This window comes from Notamacropus eugenii, chromosome 4 (genome assembly GCF_028372415.1).
Source record: "Notamacropus eugenii isolate mMacEug1 chromosome 4, mMacEug1.pri_v2, whole genome shotgun sequence".
NCBI lineage: Eukaryota > Metazoa > Chordata > Mammalia > Diprotodontia > Macropodidae > Notamacropus > Notamacropus eugenii.
Window position 1 is genome coordinate 398,490,799 of NC_092875.1, and position 15,370 is coordinate 398,506,168.

At 42.3% G+C, this 15,370-nt stretch overlaps 1 protein-coding gene across 1 annotated transcript in view; it reads right to left on the reverse strand.

The window, feature by feature from the left end:
* Positions 1 to 9,474, reverse strand: part of IPO11 (importin 11) — a 209,617-nt gene extending 200,143 nt beyond the window's left edge. The window contains exon 1 of the mRNA XM_072605543.1: positions 9,290 to 9,474. The gene's annotated coding sequence lies outside the window, so the exon portion shown is untranslated. The remainder of the gene's footprint in view (positions 1 to 9,289) is intronic.
* Between the last annotated feature and the right edge of the window lie 5,896 nt (positions 9,475 to 15,370).

Consider the following 15,370-nt stretch of genomic DNA (forward strand, 5'->3'; position numbering starts at 1 on the left):
TACCACTATATCATCGCTAAACCCTAAGACCTACAACGCTAGATGAGCCTAAGCTGCTCTCCAACACAAACACCCATCTTTTTAACCATCCATACTCTCCCAGTAATTCTTTATGCTGGGAACCTCCGGTACTCTCTAAGGAATCAAAAGTTGCAGATGACCCAAAGGATAACTGGAAAAGATATATGGAAGGTATTAAGGACATCACACAAAAAAATGTCTTCTCAGAAAAGGAAGCACGTCAGTCACATAGTAAGAGTAAAGTGCTATACCGGCAGCCACAAAATAAAAAAAGGTAGAAGGCAGCCTCCAGGGACCTGGAGAGACCTTCTATAAAGGAATTATTGAAGGAATATGGGCAAGAAAAGGACAGGATAAGTCACGGATGTACTGAAATCTGTTCCAATATGAGGGATCAAATCAAAGAGATCATGAATGGATCCTTTAAAATACCTAAACAAGACTCACATTTACATGATGTTTTCCCAACGACAGCCCTTGGAGCCAAGGTATACAAGATTTACATTCACATTTGTAGATGAGGAAGCAGTTGTTTCAGAAGGGTTAAATGACTTCCCAAGGTAAAAGAGGCTGGTCATTATTAGATACAGGATCCAAACCAGTCTTCTGGTGCCAAAAGAAGCACTCTTTCCACTACCCCTATATTTATTGTTTTAAAAATTGCTTCTTTAAGGATCAAGAGGAAATTAGTGTAAATGATGCCAGAGGGACTTGGATTTGCTATGTTTACTCTGCCTTAAAAGGAATAAACAGAGGTAGTGAAGGGAGACAGGGACAGTTTCCAAGTCCATAAAGTCAAAAGCAAAACCAAGAGGAGAAATGAAGGTTGACAGGCCTGGACCTCTCCTCAAAAGAAGGCTGTGGAAGAAAATTCACCAATAGGTGAAAGGAGTCAATATGGCTGAAGTATATGAAAATAAATTCATTTGAGCTCAAGACACTGTAGATCTGGAAGAAATAATTTACTTAATATTGAAGTGAGCACCGGGGCAAAACTGACCAAGGCAAGGAGTAAGTATCTGAAATAGGCTTCATCCCTCAATCTTCATCCCTTCAACCCAGGCTGCAGGAACCCCCAACCTCAGAGACCAAGAGAACAGATAATGGCATGTTTTGTTATCACCTCTTTTCCACCTCCAGAAGAGGACAATAAAAACAACATTACCACAGCTATAATATAGTGACAATCTAAATGGGCCCTAAGACTACATTCATAATCACTAAATGAGTAAATGCAGGCCATTTAGGTGGTACAGCCAAAGCTTCTTTCCCAGGCTACCATTACCTAATCTCCAAAATCCTCAGTCTTGCCCCTCCCCAGTCCCATTTCACTGCATCCTTCCCTTTGTTCTCAGTAATCCCCAATCTATTGCTAACAAATCTGAAAATCAGACCACTGCTCTCCCCCACAAATAACTCTATATATTTTATATTTCATTTTCTTTGCAGATGGTGTTTCTTCTCAGGAGCTCCAGATCCATATCACAAACTGCCTAGGAGGAATTTTGAACTAGAAGCCCTGCAGGCATCTCAAAAATCAACATGTCCAAAACAAAACATAATCTTTCCTCAAAAAAATGCTCTTCCAAACATCCCATTACTGTGGAGAATCCTTTAGTCATCTTAGTTTGCAGCCCCTGATGCAGACTGCAACTTCTTACTCTAATCCATGCCATAATATAAGAGTTGCCAAATCACTGTCCTTTCTTTTTCAAAACATTTCACAGTCTTTCTACTCACAAAAAGCTACCATTCTATCTCACTGAATTCATCATCTTTCATGCAGACCACTGAAATAACCTTCTGTTTCAACTGCCTACCTCTCTCAAATCTTTCTGCACTCACCCAATCCATTTTACACAAAGCTTCCAAAGTGATTTTCCTAAAGTATGAGACTGACCGCATCACCTTCCTATTCAATAAACTTCAGTGGCTCCCTATTTACCTCTAGGTTCAAAAATAAACTTCCCCTTTAGCATTTAAAGCTCTCAAAAACCTGACTCTTTACTCTTTCCACATTACGCCACCCTCCCCCACAAAGTCCACAGTCCAGTCATACTGGTCTATTCAAGACGCCACCTGGGTGCCTTTGTACTAGCTATGATGGGGTACAGTCTCTGGGAACCCCCCTTCAACTCTCCAAGAATCTTTCCATTTGATTTGGCAGTTCACCTGAGGCCAAAAACGGCCTTTCATTACGGATTTGTCCAATTGCCTCCAGCTTCTTCCTACCCTAGATTCCATAGCCCTTCATAGCCGGTTACCTCCCAATTGCCTCCAACTGTTTCCCACCCTTGATCCCATCAAAATCCCACTCTCATAGTTCTGACCTCTAGTCACCCCAGTCCTATCAAGACCCTCCCTAGAAGTCAATACTCTTGGGGAGGGACAGGATCAAAAGAGAGAATAGAAGCAATGGAGGGCAGGATAGGATGAAGGGAAATATAGTTAGTCTTACACAACACGACTATTATGGAAGTCATTTGCAAAACTACACAGATATGGCCTATATTGAAGTGCGTGCCTTCCCAAAGGGAATGGGTGGGGAGGGAGGGATAAAGAGAAGTTGGAACTCAAAGTTTTAGGAACAACTGTTGAGTACTGTTCTTACTACTAGGGAACAAGAAATACAGGTAATGGGGTATAGAAAGTTATCTGGCCCTACAGGACAAAAGAGAAGATAGGGACAAGGGAAGGGAAGGATGATAGAAGAGAGGGCAGATTGGTGATAGGGGCAATTAGAATGCTCGGTGTTTTGGAGTGTGGGGAGGGGACAAACGGGGAGAAAATTTGGAACCCAAAATTTTGTGAAAATGAATGTTAAAAGTTAAATAAATTTTAAAAAAAGACCTTCCCTAAACCCCTCCTCCTATCACCCCAGACTACTACATCACCCCCAGATCCCTCGCAGTCTTTCTGTATATAAGATCCTTCTTGTCTCCATGAAGGTGTTCAGATTCAATCTAGCTCAGATTCAATCTGGTCCACTTGTCAACACAAGTGTTACAAATGCTTAAGCTCCTTAAGAGTCTACCCAATATGGTGAATCTTTAATAAACTTTGTGTTCCTTTGGTTGTAAGGTTTGGGTCGAATTCATCTGGGCAGGACCGGAAGTGTTGGTGTTTTGGGGTCCCAAGAACCCCAAACCTCAACATTATGGTTCCCTGACCTCAACAGCTATACTGAAGCTATTCCTGGAAGACTCACTCCTTACCTCTCCATCTTGAAATCCCAGGCTTTCTTCAAGACTCAAATAAAGAGCCATCATATCCAGGAGGCTATTCCCAGTTAGCTAATGCCTTTCCCTCTAAAGTTCCTTTCCATCTATTCTTGTATTGTTTTGTAATTTAGTTGTTTTCAGTTGTGTCCAACTCTTTGTGGACTCCATTTGGGATTTACTTGGCAAAGATACTGCAGTGCTTTGCTATCTCCTTCTCCAGCTCATTTTACAAATGAGGAAACTGAGACAAACATGTAAAAATGATTTGCCCATGGTCACACGGCTAGTAATACTAATGTCTGAGGCCAGATTTGAACTCAAGAAGAGGTCTTCCTGACTCCAGGCGCTCCATCCACTTCACCACCTTGCTGGCCCCTCTAGTTTCATGGCTACACCTATTTGCGTATATTCGTTATCTCCCCAATAGGATGCAAATTTATTGAGGGCAGGAACCGTTTTTGTTTCTCTTTTAATATCCCTGGTGACTGGAGAGGTGCCAGGCTCCTTGTCTGCTGAATTCTGCCTGATACTTCATGACCCAGTGGACCATACTGTCCATGAAGTTTTCTTAGCAAAGACACTGGAATGGTTTGCCATTTCCTTCTCCTGTGGATTAAGGCAAACAAAGGTTAATGGACTTGCCCAGAGTCACACAGCTAATTAAGTATCTGAGGTCCAGTCTGAACTCAGCACTCCTGACTCCAGGTCCAGCACTCTATCCACTAAGTCAGCTAGCTGCCCTGTCAGAGGCCTAGTAAGTGTTTAAAAAGTATCTGTTTACTGCCTAGGGAAGGAGAAGGGAATACGCATTTACATACTATTATGTGTCAGGAAGTGTGAGAAGTGCTTTACAAATATTATCTCATTTGCTTCTCATAAGAACCCTTCTGGTTAAGCATTATTATTATTCCCATTTTACCACTGAGGAAACTGAGGCAAACAGAGGCCAAGTGACTTGGCTTGAGGCCAGATAAGAATTCCAAGTTCAAATCTGTTAAGCTCCTTGAAAACATGGATTGTTTCATTTTAATCTGTTACCTAGCACAGCACTTGGCACACAGGTAGTTAAAAATGCTTGCTGAATTAAATTATTTGCACATATTTTTTAAAATTTTTAAATAATAATTTTAAAAAACATTGAGAAGGAACAGAGGGAAGAACAAGTCTGCAGAGAGCTTGATGAAACAGCTAAGCAAAATCATCTCCCCACCCCAGACATGTAAGGATGAAACGGAAGGGAGAAATAACAAATGGAAAATGGAAAAACTACTATATTGTTGTAAAAAATTATTTTTTTCAACAATTACAATGAGAACATCATATCTAAACTCAGCTTATAATAAGAGTTGGCATTTATAGTGTTTTAAGGTTGGCAAAGCACTTTACACATCATCTCATTTGATCCTGACAACTCTGTAAGGTGGGTGCTATTATTATCATCACACAGAGGTCAGTGCTGAAAGAGACAATTTTGAGAGTGCTAATAAGATGGAATCTCACATATATGTAAGAAGGCCTCCAAAAAATCTCAGATCTTATTATTTTCCCCAAAAAGTGACTGAAAAAAATTATCAACACTTACCCAGATGTCTACTTTCCTATAACTACACAACTCCCTAAAACAATAATCTGTAGATGCATTGAGATCATCCTTAATGAAGGTTTGAAAAAGGAACCAAGTGGACTTTTTACAAGCAATATTTACAATGGTACCTAAGTAGCTCAGTGGGGCTAGAGCCCTGAGCCTGGAATCAGAAAGATCTGAATTCAAATCCAGCTTCAAACAATTACTAGTTGTGACCACTGGGCAAATCACTTCACTGCCCTCTGCCTCCCAGAGTTGCTGCAAAGATCAAATGAGAGATAACATTTGTAAGCATTTTTTAGCACAGTGCCTGGCACATGGCAAGCACTACATGTTAACTCTTGTTACTATTACCACTGTTATTATTATCACCTTTACAACAGACCACAGGTTTTTCAACTACATGTGCAATTGTTGTAAGATGTATAGAGGACACAAAATCTCAGCATACTTATTTGATGATGTTCTTAAAAAATAACAGTTTAAAGACTGTCCTCTAACAAAATATCTCCCCATATGTGTCAAAATCATGAGATCCTCTATGATAATTGTCTGACCCTGTAACTATTGTATATTAATATCAAGTAAGGCATAAAACAGGGAGACTTCCTCACCAAGGTGTTTGTCACTTTCATAGAGGATGCCAAATACAAAACTAAATGGATAAAGCAGTCCTTATGGATAGTGACGTCTTCCATGGATGGTACTACACTGATTTACATCAAGCCTATGAACACTGCGGTAATGTTGCAATCACTGAAGAATCCAACGTAAGGTTGAAACTAGAAAAATTAAAAAGATAATAAATACCTATTATCCAAACTACTAATATGAGGGTCAATGACAAAGCACAGAACTGATGTCTTGGACAAATATAGCACATGGACAATGAGCCAGGCCCAAAAATGAACAAGAGGAAGAATGAACTAAATAGTTTTGGGGAAAATGCTCAGTGCTTTAATGATCACAAGCTTCTCCCTGAAACAAAAACCTATCACTGAAGACCACTACTCCTCCTGTGAGGCTGTATAAGCTAATCATTATGGAATGCTATACTCTCAAAAAATTCAAGTTGAGGTTCACCCAAGAACAGTGGAGAGGTGGGCATGGGATGGCTTGTAAGAGGTTACCAAACCAACCAAGACTGCGCAGAATAAATGATGTATAGAATATCATCAGAAAAGCATGATTAGAAAAAGTGAGTTGGTCATGTGACAAGGAGGGATAATTAAGGATATATCACCCATATGTTCTAGTGCTATTCATACAAAGAGAACCCATTCCATTCTCCATCTACAGCTCTGCCTAGTTTCAGCTCCAAGGAAACAAAATGCCCCTCCCAGGATAAGTTGATTACTTCTAATCCTATCACCATACTGTCTTGGATATCGAGACACCTCCCTAAACTAGAAGAAAAACCCCAATATGCTGTATAAATCCATATGAAAAATTTAATAAAGAACACAGACCAGAGTCACAAAAAGTGAGAGGGCATGGATGGACTGCCATCTCCATCGTTGAGGAGAGTACGCATGATGAAGAGATCATCGCAGATTTACGAAGGTATCAAAGGGTTTTTTAAAAGCTTACAGCTTGTTGTTATATCTTGATCTCTATAAGGTGGGTAGAACTATCCAACAAACATTTATTAAGAACCTACTATGAATGCTATGATAGGTGCTGGAGAAAGAAAGACAAAATGAAAAAAACAGTTCCTTCACCTAAGGAATTTGCAATCTACTGGAGATGGGGGGAATATAAAGAAACAAATAAGCACAAACAAGATAATTTGAGAAGCAGGAATGATAAAAATCATAGAGGTCCTCTAATCCAACTCCCTCATACTATTTATGTGTGTGTGTGTGTGTGCGCGCGCCAGCGGGCATGTGTGTGGAAACATGTCCCCAACAGATAACCCAAAGAGGCTGAGGGACTTTTCCAAGGTCCCGCTTCTAACATTCCCCACTTTCCCTGTGTTCTCTTCTAGAAATGGCAGAGGACAAGCTGAAGGGGACTTAAATGAGAACTATGTAGCTATGTTCCCATCTCAACTTGGCCACTTAAAAGTCATGGGGCTGTGGGCCTATTTCTTCAGCTGGAAAATGAAGACAATACTAATATTATCTTCCTCCAAGGAGTGCCGGAGACAAGTGCTTTATAAACTAAACCACAAGGCTGCTATAAAATGAGAACTGTCATAAGACAGCTGAAGAAAATGGACCACATGATCCCCAAAGATACCTTCCTGCTAACACGTGGTGTTCTTTGCTTCTGCACAACAAGCTTGTGCCTTTCAGCATCTCCTATAACATCCCATGACATGGCTCAGGAGAAGGTAAGGTTGGTGACCTTGCGCAGCCTTCTCTCATTCAAATCAAAATCAACTGCCAGTCATATGTCATGATCCTCTTCAAGAAGGACAAACACAATAACATCCTGTTCAGAGAGTGAAACAAAACACACACACACACACACCCCACCTCTTCCTTTTGGTTTGAAAGAAACATTAACAATGGAGGGGATCAGGAAAAGGCAGAACTGAGAGAGTGCATTTATTGGAGTGCTAAGATCAGGAAGAGCAAACAGGCCAGATTGGCTGAATCGGAGTGGGCAATGGGGAAAAATGTTTCCAATAAGCTTGTAAAGATTGGCTAGGGCCATATCGGGTATCACTTTAAATGACAAGTTTATATCTTATCCCAGAGGCAATAGGAAGCCCCTCAAAGTTCTTAAATAGGAGAGTAATAAGTCAATTCTCTTGCTTCAGTTATTATTTTTAATCAGTGACAGTGTCTTTGGCAAATCATTAAAATTTTCCCCTTTAATTTTTTATTAGATGTCAAGGAAGTCAAATAAAAAACTATGGTTCTCAAGACTTCCCATTTAACTACTTATGTTATTTTCTATTCAGTCATTTCTGACTCCTTGTGAACCCAATTTGGGGTTTTCTTGGCAAAGATATTGGAGTGGTTTGCCATTTCCTTCTCCAGCTCATTTTACAGATGAGGAAACTGAGGCAAACAGGAAAAAATGACTTACCCAGGGTCACAAAGTTAGTAAGTGTCTGAGGCTGGATTTGAATTCAGAAAGAATCTATATAGTCTTTGCCACCTAGCCTTCCTTAATAACTATATCAAGGCCATATGTTTCCAGATGACTGCTCCAGATAAAATTCGTCTGCTAGAAATTTATTTTCCCAAAATAACCTACAGAATTTCAAATCATTTCATAAACACATAGGAAAAGTGGGAAATGATCACAATTTCAGAGAAAACCTTCCTATATTTCACAGTTGCTTCATTTTCAGCTTGACTAGGGTGGATAATCCTCCCCACTTCTTCCTACAAATTTCCTCTACCAAGGCTTTCTGACCAACAATAACACAACCTTTACTACCAATTCATCATTTCTCTTTGTCCCTAAAAACTGAGCATTCAGGAGAACCGTGTAGTACTGAGCTCCTTAATTGGAATGGAAAGCTGAGACCCATAAAGCATTATTAACCAACTTTTCCTCTCTTTAGTCCTTCTTTCTCCCACTTAAAGCCCCTTCCATTGTCCCCGTTCTACAGTTTTAAAAGAAAAAGTCTAGAGCACATTTACCTATAAACTACAGGTTCTTCTAACACAAAACACAAGCCCTAGCTATAGGGATAATCCCATTGCCTAGATTCGGAGACCTTTACACCAAAGACCTCACCCACTACCAAGAACCCATCAGTGGCTAAGCAGGGTTCTCTGCCTGCTTATATCAGAAGGTGCTGCAGACAGGGAGAGGTCTGCTCCTGCTGGGCACCTGGGATGACCGTGCCAACAGTGCCACCCTGTGCCACCCTATTCTGGGACAAGACGTAACCCCGAAATCCGCACGTGTCTGCCATTCTGACCAGCTCCACTCAAGTCAAGGGATCAAAGAAACTTTTGCTTCTTAAAAACCGTGGTAAAAAACACGACATTCGTTAACGTGGAGATAAAAAATACTCTCGCTGGGGCCCGACGCCGAAGACAGTCAGCAGCCAGGGGCCCCGGGGCTACTTTCTCCTTTCTGCTGAATCACAAAGTCCCCCAAGAGCAGATGGGCCGCGACCTCCAGGCCGGGGCACCCACAGGGCCCACACCGCAGCCGCGCGTGAAACCCTCCGGGCCAGCCTAGGAACCCGCTCCACCGCGCTACTCCGGGACAGTGGCGTCGATGAGGCGGGAGGGCTCCCTGCGGGCTCTGCCTGGGACCCACGGCCGCTCCATCACCGCCCCGGGGACCCGCAGGCACCCACTGTGCCCAAGGGCCCCGGGCATCCCGGACCGGGCCTGCCCCGGCGCCCCTCGGCCTTCCCTGCGCAGGGGCTTGCCCTCCCCCCCGGCCGGCGCGGCATGGCCCCGCACGGCTGCCCTTGCACGCCCCGCTCCCCGCGGCGCCTGGCCGGGGCCGAGCCAGGCCTGCAAACTATCCCCCAGCCACTCACCGTTAGGCTCGGCTCAGTCCCGCCCTGCGTGGCTCGGCTCGCCCGCTCCCTCCACGCCGCGCCCCGAGATGTCAGTTGGACTTGTGCCGTGCACAGTCTTCCCCGCGCCGAGGTCCCCACCGCCTTCTCCCGAGGCCGAGAGCCGCTTCTAGGAGCGCGCCATATTCTGTGACGTCACCTTCGGTGCCCCGCCTCCTCCCTACCCCCACCACACACACCCCGGCGCACACATTTTGCGTCATAGGATCCCGGCGTGGGAGAGGCGGGCAAGGCCGGGAAAGGGAGAGGAGCGCAGCGAATCGCGAGCGCGCAGCACGGGCGCCCCTGGAAGCCGGTTCACTTTTTTTCCTCCTCTAGAAACTCTGGGCCGGAAAGTCTGGCGAGGGTGGTGGGGTGAAAAGAAAGAGGGCAGGGAGGGTCTGCGCTGGCACGTGTCGCCCATGGCAACAGGTAGCGAAGGGGTGCAGATGCGGCGCGAAAGGGAAGGCCGCCATCTCCTGGTTGGAAGAGGATGGCCGGCAGAACTGCCCCTTTCACCAGTGCAGGAACGTTTTATGCTTCTGGTCTGGGGCAGCGGAGGAGAGACGTGGAGCCTGGCTCCCTGGGATCCTGCGTGCACCTGTTTGGGGAGGGATGGACCTACAGAGTGGCAGCGGCCAAGGAGCCGGGGGACGGCGGCCGAAGGGGGCAGCCTAGGCCGGCGGGGCACGGAGGCCGAAGGGGGCCGCCTAGGCCGGCGGGGCACGGAGGCCGAAGGGGGCAGCCTAGGCCGGCGGGGCACGGAGGCCGAAGGGGGCAGCCTAGGCCGGCGGGGCACGGAGGCCGAAGGGGGCAGCCTAGGCCGGCGGGGCCGCGGTCTGGGACGAAGAGAACCGTATGGGAATCGGTGGCCCTGCGGGTGTGACCTTGGGCGAGTCCCGCCGGGCTTCGGGAGCTTTGTCCGTACAGAGAGGTTTGGGGACGGAGTGGTCGTCTGAGGTCCGTTCTCGTCTTCTATATTTATATATGAACATGCTGCCTGTCCCTCAGTATAAGGCAGGCCTCTTCAGAGCTGGAGCTGTTCGATTTATCTCTCTCTCCTTAGTGCTTGCCGTATTTATATCCACTGGGGATCTTGTAAAGAGAGGCTCCAAACAGAAATTCCTTCAGGCCCTTCCCAAGGAGAGAGTATTAGCCCCAGACTTTACACATCTTTTAGTGCTTCTTTGAACTGGACAGGGGGATGGCCCCTTTAATAGAAAAGAAAAAGAAAAAAATAAATCACCCTGGGAGGGGCAGGAGCCTCCAGGGTGGATGTTTCAAAGAGAACTGTTACTGTGGACTTTCACTCAAGCCTGGAGGGTCCAAAAACAGCCCTTGAGCGGAGGTTGGGCAGGGACCCATTACCTCACTCAAAGTGAGAACCTGAAAAGGCCTCAGCCTAAAGGGCCCCAGGGTCTCCCAGTGCATTCTGGGCCATCTCCAGTGATGCTGATGGATATCTGGTCACTGGATTCAGATGGCTCTGGAGGAGAAGTGAGGCTGGTGACCAGCCCTCCCTCATTCAAAACAAAGTCAAGTGCAAGTCATGTCATTACTTCTCTGATGGCATGGTCTTCTCCAAAAACAAGGATGAACACATCACCCTGTCCATAGTAGGTTCTTAATAGATACTTTTTTGGGGGGAAAAGGGAAGGCAAGGCAATTGAGGTTAAGTGATTTGCCCAAGGTCACACAGCTAGTAAGTGTCAGGTGTCTGAGGCCTGATTTGAATTGAGGTCCTCCTGACTCCAGGGCTAGTGTTCACAATAAATACTTTTGATTAACTGATTAATTGATATGCCAAGAACTTTACTGCAAAATGGTTGTGTGTGTGTGTGTGTGTGTGTGTGTGTGTGTGTGTATTCCTTTTCATGAGGAAAGATTTCTTTGCTTACCTCACAAATATTATAGTAGAATGAATTCTGGACTGAGATTAGAAACCCAGGGAAGCAGCTGACTCCAACCTTGTCACTACCTCCCTCTGACCTTAGGCAAGTCTCTTAGCCTATTTGGACTGAGTTTCCTTATCTATCAAAGGAGGGATCATAGAATTTAAAGCAAGAAAAGACTTTCTGAGATCATCTGATCCAACCCTTCATTTTACCAGTGAGGAGATGGGCACAGAAGTAAAGTGACTCATGCAACACATGCTCTGCTGCTACTATCCCATTCATCCTGACAAAATTGAATGTGACTACTTGTCTCTTCAGAGTTTAAAGGAGTGCTTTCTTTTAATGCTATAGTTCACAAGTCCCAGCTGGTGCACTTCCTGCCATGATTATCAGTTGATACACAATCATCAGCTAGGATAGAGTGCCCAGCCTGGAGTCAGAAAGACTTATTTTCCTGAGTTCAAAACTGTCCTCAGATATTTACTAGTTGTATGACCCTGGGCAAATCACTTAACCCTATTTGCCTCAGTTTCCTCATCTGGAAAAAGAATTGGAGAAGGAAATGGCAAACCACTCCCAAATGGAATCGCAAAGAGTGAGACAAAATTGAAAAATGACTTAACAAGCATACAGCAGCCAAACAGATGATAATGCATTTTTTTGTATTTTTTCCATTGATAATCCAATGTCCATTTCTAATGTTAACCCAGATGATAGTTCTAACGACTTTGATGGTGAGAACTTTCTTTTCTAGGTCTTCAGAAGTTGTGGCTGCTGAGGAGGTAGGGGCTGCAGTACCTTTGGGGTCATTGGTCAGGTTGTATCACAATAAGTTTTGCCTCCCTAGAATGGCTATGGGAGCCAGGGCAGAAGCCGGACCTCTAGTTCATGGGTTACTGAAACACTGAGTCTTGGGTTATTTCTACCTGGGTCTGAGAGGAGGTGATGGTCATTGGGTAGTGGTGATTTGACCCATTAACCTCATGCTGCTCCCTTTCTCTCCAGATTTCTTACTGTTCCAGCAAGGCTAGCTTGACAGTCTTGATGGTGGTAGTTGCTGTTCAGGATAATGAGTTCCATAAGGGTTGACCCCCCTTGATGTTAACTACAGGAGTAAGGCAGCTGGAAGCAGAGCTGATGAGATGAAAAGCATTACTGTTCCAGGATTCTTAGATCTAGGATCCTGAGAGAACTCCACTTGGGACTATGGGGAGGTAGTGACTGAGGTGGTGTCAGTGGTTTGGCCAGTCTGGTACATGCTACCCCTTGTATCTCAAAAGACCTTAATGCTCCAACGGACAAAGGAGGGAGTTAGAAAGGACCTTATAAGTCAACTAATTTAATCTTATTTTATTTTTTCTAATGTTGCATTAAAAGATTAACATTGAACATTAATATACTCAACTAAGTTTGTTTAATAACTATTAGCATTTAAATTAGCTAAGTTAAATGCATGACATTTAAATATTTTTCAGTCACTCTCTAAATCCTTTTCATGATTCTTTGTTCATTCACACTCATCCTCTTTTCTTTTTATATATTGAGTATGAAGTGATATATTTTTCTGGTTCCATTCTTTTCACTTTATTATTTTATATAGATTTTTTTTTTCCAAATGTGTTTTTATGTCTCATATCTGTGGGTCTTAATTGTATTACAATATCCCATTATATTTATGTGCCATTGTTGGGAATCAGACCTAGAAAAGAAAGTTCTCACCACCAAAGTCCTTGGAACTATCATCTGGGTTAACATTAGAAATCAACTCTGGATTATCAGTGGAAAAGATACAAAAAAATGCATTATCATCTGTTTGGCTGCTGTATCCTTGTTAAGTCAAGTGCAAAGATGGCTGAACTTTTGGTTGCGTAATTGAATGCCCCCTCCGCCACTTTTTCTCTGTGAGCATAGGACTGCCACGAGTGGAATTATTTGATCAGAAATTATGGTTGCCCATGACTAATGTGGAAATATGTTTAATATGATTGCTATATCAGATAGCTTGCCATTTTGGAGAGGGGGGAAGGGAGGGAGAAAGAGAGAGAAAATTTGGAACTTACCACTTTATAAAAGTGAATGTTGAAAACTATCTTTACATGTAATTGGAAGAAATAAAATACCATTAAGTGGGGAAAAATAAAGTATTATTTTACCTTTGTAATTTTGCTGCCTGATTACTCTCCAAAAAAATTCTTTACAGAATTTTTATAGAAAAAAGTTTACAATTCCATTGTTCCCCAACAATCTCACCAGAATTGCTTCCTTGCTTTTAGTTTTTATTTTTTGTCCATTTAATAGGTGTGAGTTAGTCCCTCAAGTAGGTTTTAATTTGCAATTCTTTGATATTAGTTGTTCGTTCACTTCTGTTGAGTCAGATCCTTCGTGTCCCTGTTTGAGGTTTTCCTAGCAAAGATACTGGATGACTTGCTGTTTCCTTCTCTAGCTCATTTTACAGATGAGAAAACTAAGGCAAAAAGTATAAAGTGATTTGCCCAGGGTCACATAGCTAATAAATGTCTAAGACCAGATTGTGTTCTTGAACTGCAAGCTCTATCCACTACATGACCTAGCTGCCCTTGATATCAGTATGGTTAAGTATTTCTCAAGTGATCATTACAATTAATGTTTCATTTTCTGAAAAATTGTACATATCTCAGACCATTTATGTATGCATAGATATCTATTAGAGACTGGGCATTACTAGCATGACCTTTTAACAGTTCCTTATATTTTTAAAATATAGGTTTTTATAGCATTTTCCTATTTATAATTTTTATCTTGTAATTATATTGGTTTTTGTTGTACGGAAATTTTTTTTTCATTTAGTCAAGGACACTTTTCTTGTCTCTAATAATTTGGGACCTTCTCTGAAAGGTCAACAAGATAAAAAGAATAGGAATGTTTTATAGAGTAAGAAAGTTTCTGAATGTGGAAAGATTACTATGTTTTACAGTGATGGGAGGGAACACATAAATTATAACTAGGAAGCCTACCTCTATTTTTCACATTTTCTGTCTCATCACCAATCTTCCCCTGCAATTCCTATACATAAGTTTATGATCGCTTATATAACAACAATAACAACATTTGTTTTATATCAAATTGTGTCTATTATTATTTTTTCATTCTTATCTTATTTAATGCAGCTCAGGTAGAAATGTTCCCAGAACAAATAGGTATCCTGATATTTTTCTTTTATATTTAATGTCCTACAGACTACCTACTAGTGGGTATACCTGCCTCAAGTCTCTTCCCATTCCAACCCAATCCATCTTCCATTTAGCCACTATGATTTTCCTATCTCTATGTCATTTCTTCATACTCAACCATAAATTTCATTAGCTAATACAATTTTATCTATACCTAATATCTCAGGCAGGAGGGGGATTTTAGAATGTATATTTAATTGGCAATCAATTTAATTTGTCTTCTAGTTTGTTTTGAACCCAGCAAATTATTTCTATTAAAGAAAACATAGAATCGTAGTTTTAAAGCTGAAATGAAGGATCAGCTAAACCAACATCATTTTATATGGGAATTAAAGCTCACAGAAAAGTGACAAATCCACGTCTTGTCTCTGCCATGTGTTCATCCCACTACATGCTATGAACAGTAGCTTTTCTGTTTATATTATCCTGTGTAAAGAATCTCACCAATGTCCATGTTGATGACATCACAAATCTATTGAAAAACTGTTTAATGTTTGGTAATTCTGTAATCGCAAAAAATTCTTCATAAATTTTGCCCGGTAAACTGTCCAACTCAGTAACATTAAATAATTATATTTGTGCAACATTTTGTATCTTACAAAGCAGTTTCATATATATTAACAAATTGATCATTTCTCCCCAAATATTATTTATTATTATTCCCATTTTATAGATGAGGAAACACAGGCACAATTTTTTAGTTGCCTAAGGTCAGACAACTAATAATTTGGTAACTCTATGATTCTCTGTGATAGGGTCCAGACTTTTGACTCTATCCAGTGCCTTTTCCCTCAGCATTCCTATTAAGGATATCAGAAAAATAGAAAAAAATAATCAGAAAAAATTTCTGAGGATCAAATGAGGAGTCTAGGGCAAATCAGTTATAGTATTAGGAATAGATCTTTGGATTTTTTTTCACTCACCCTTAGTTATCATCTACTAGTGCTTTGTACAATGCC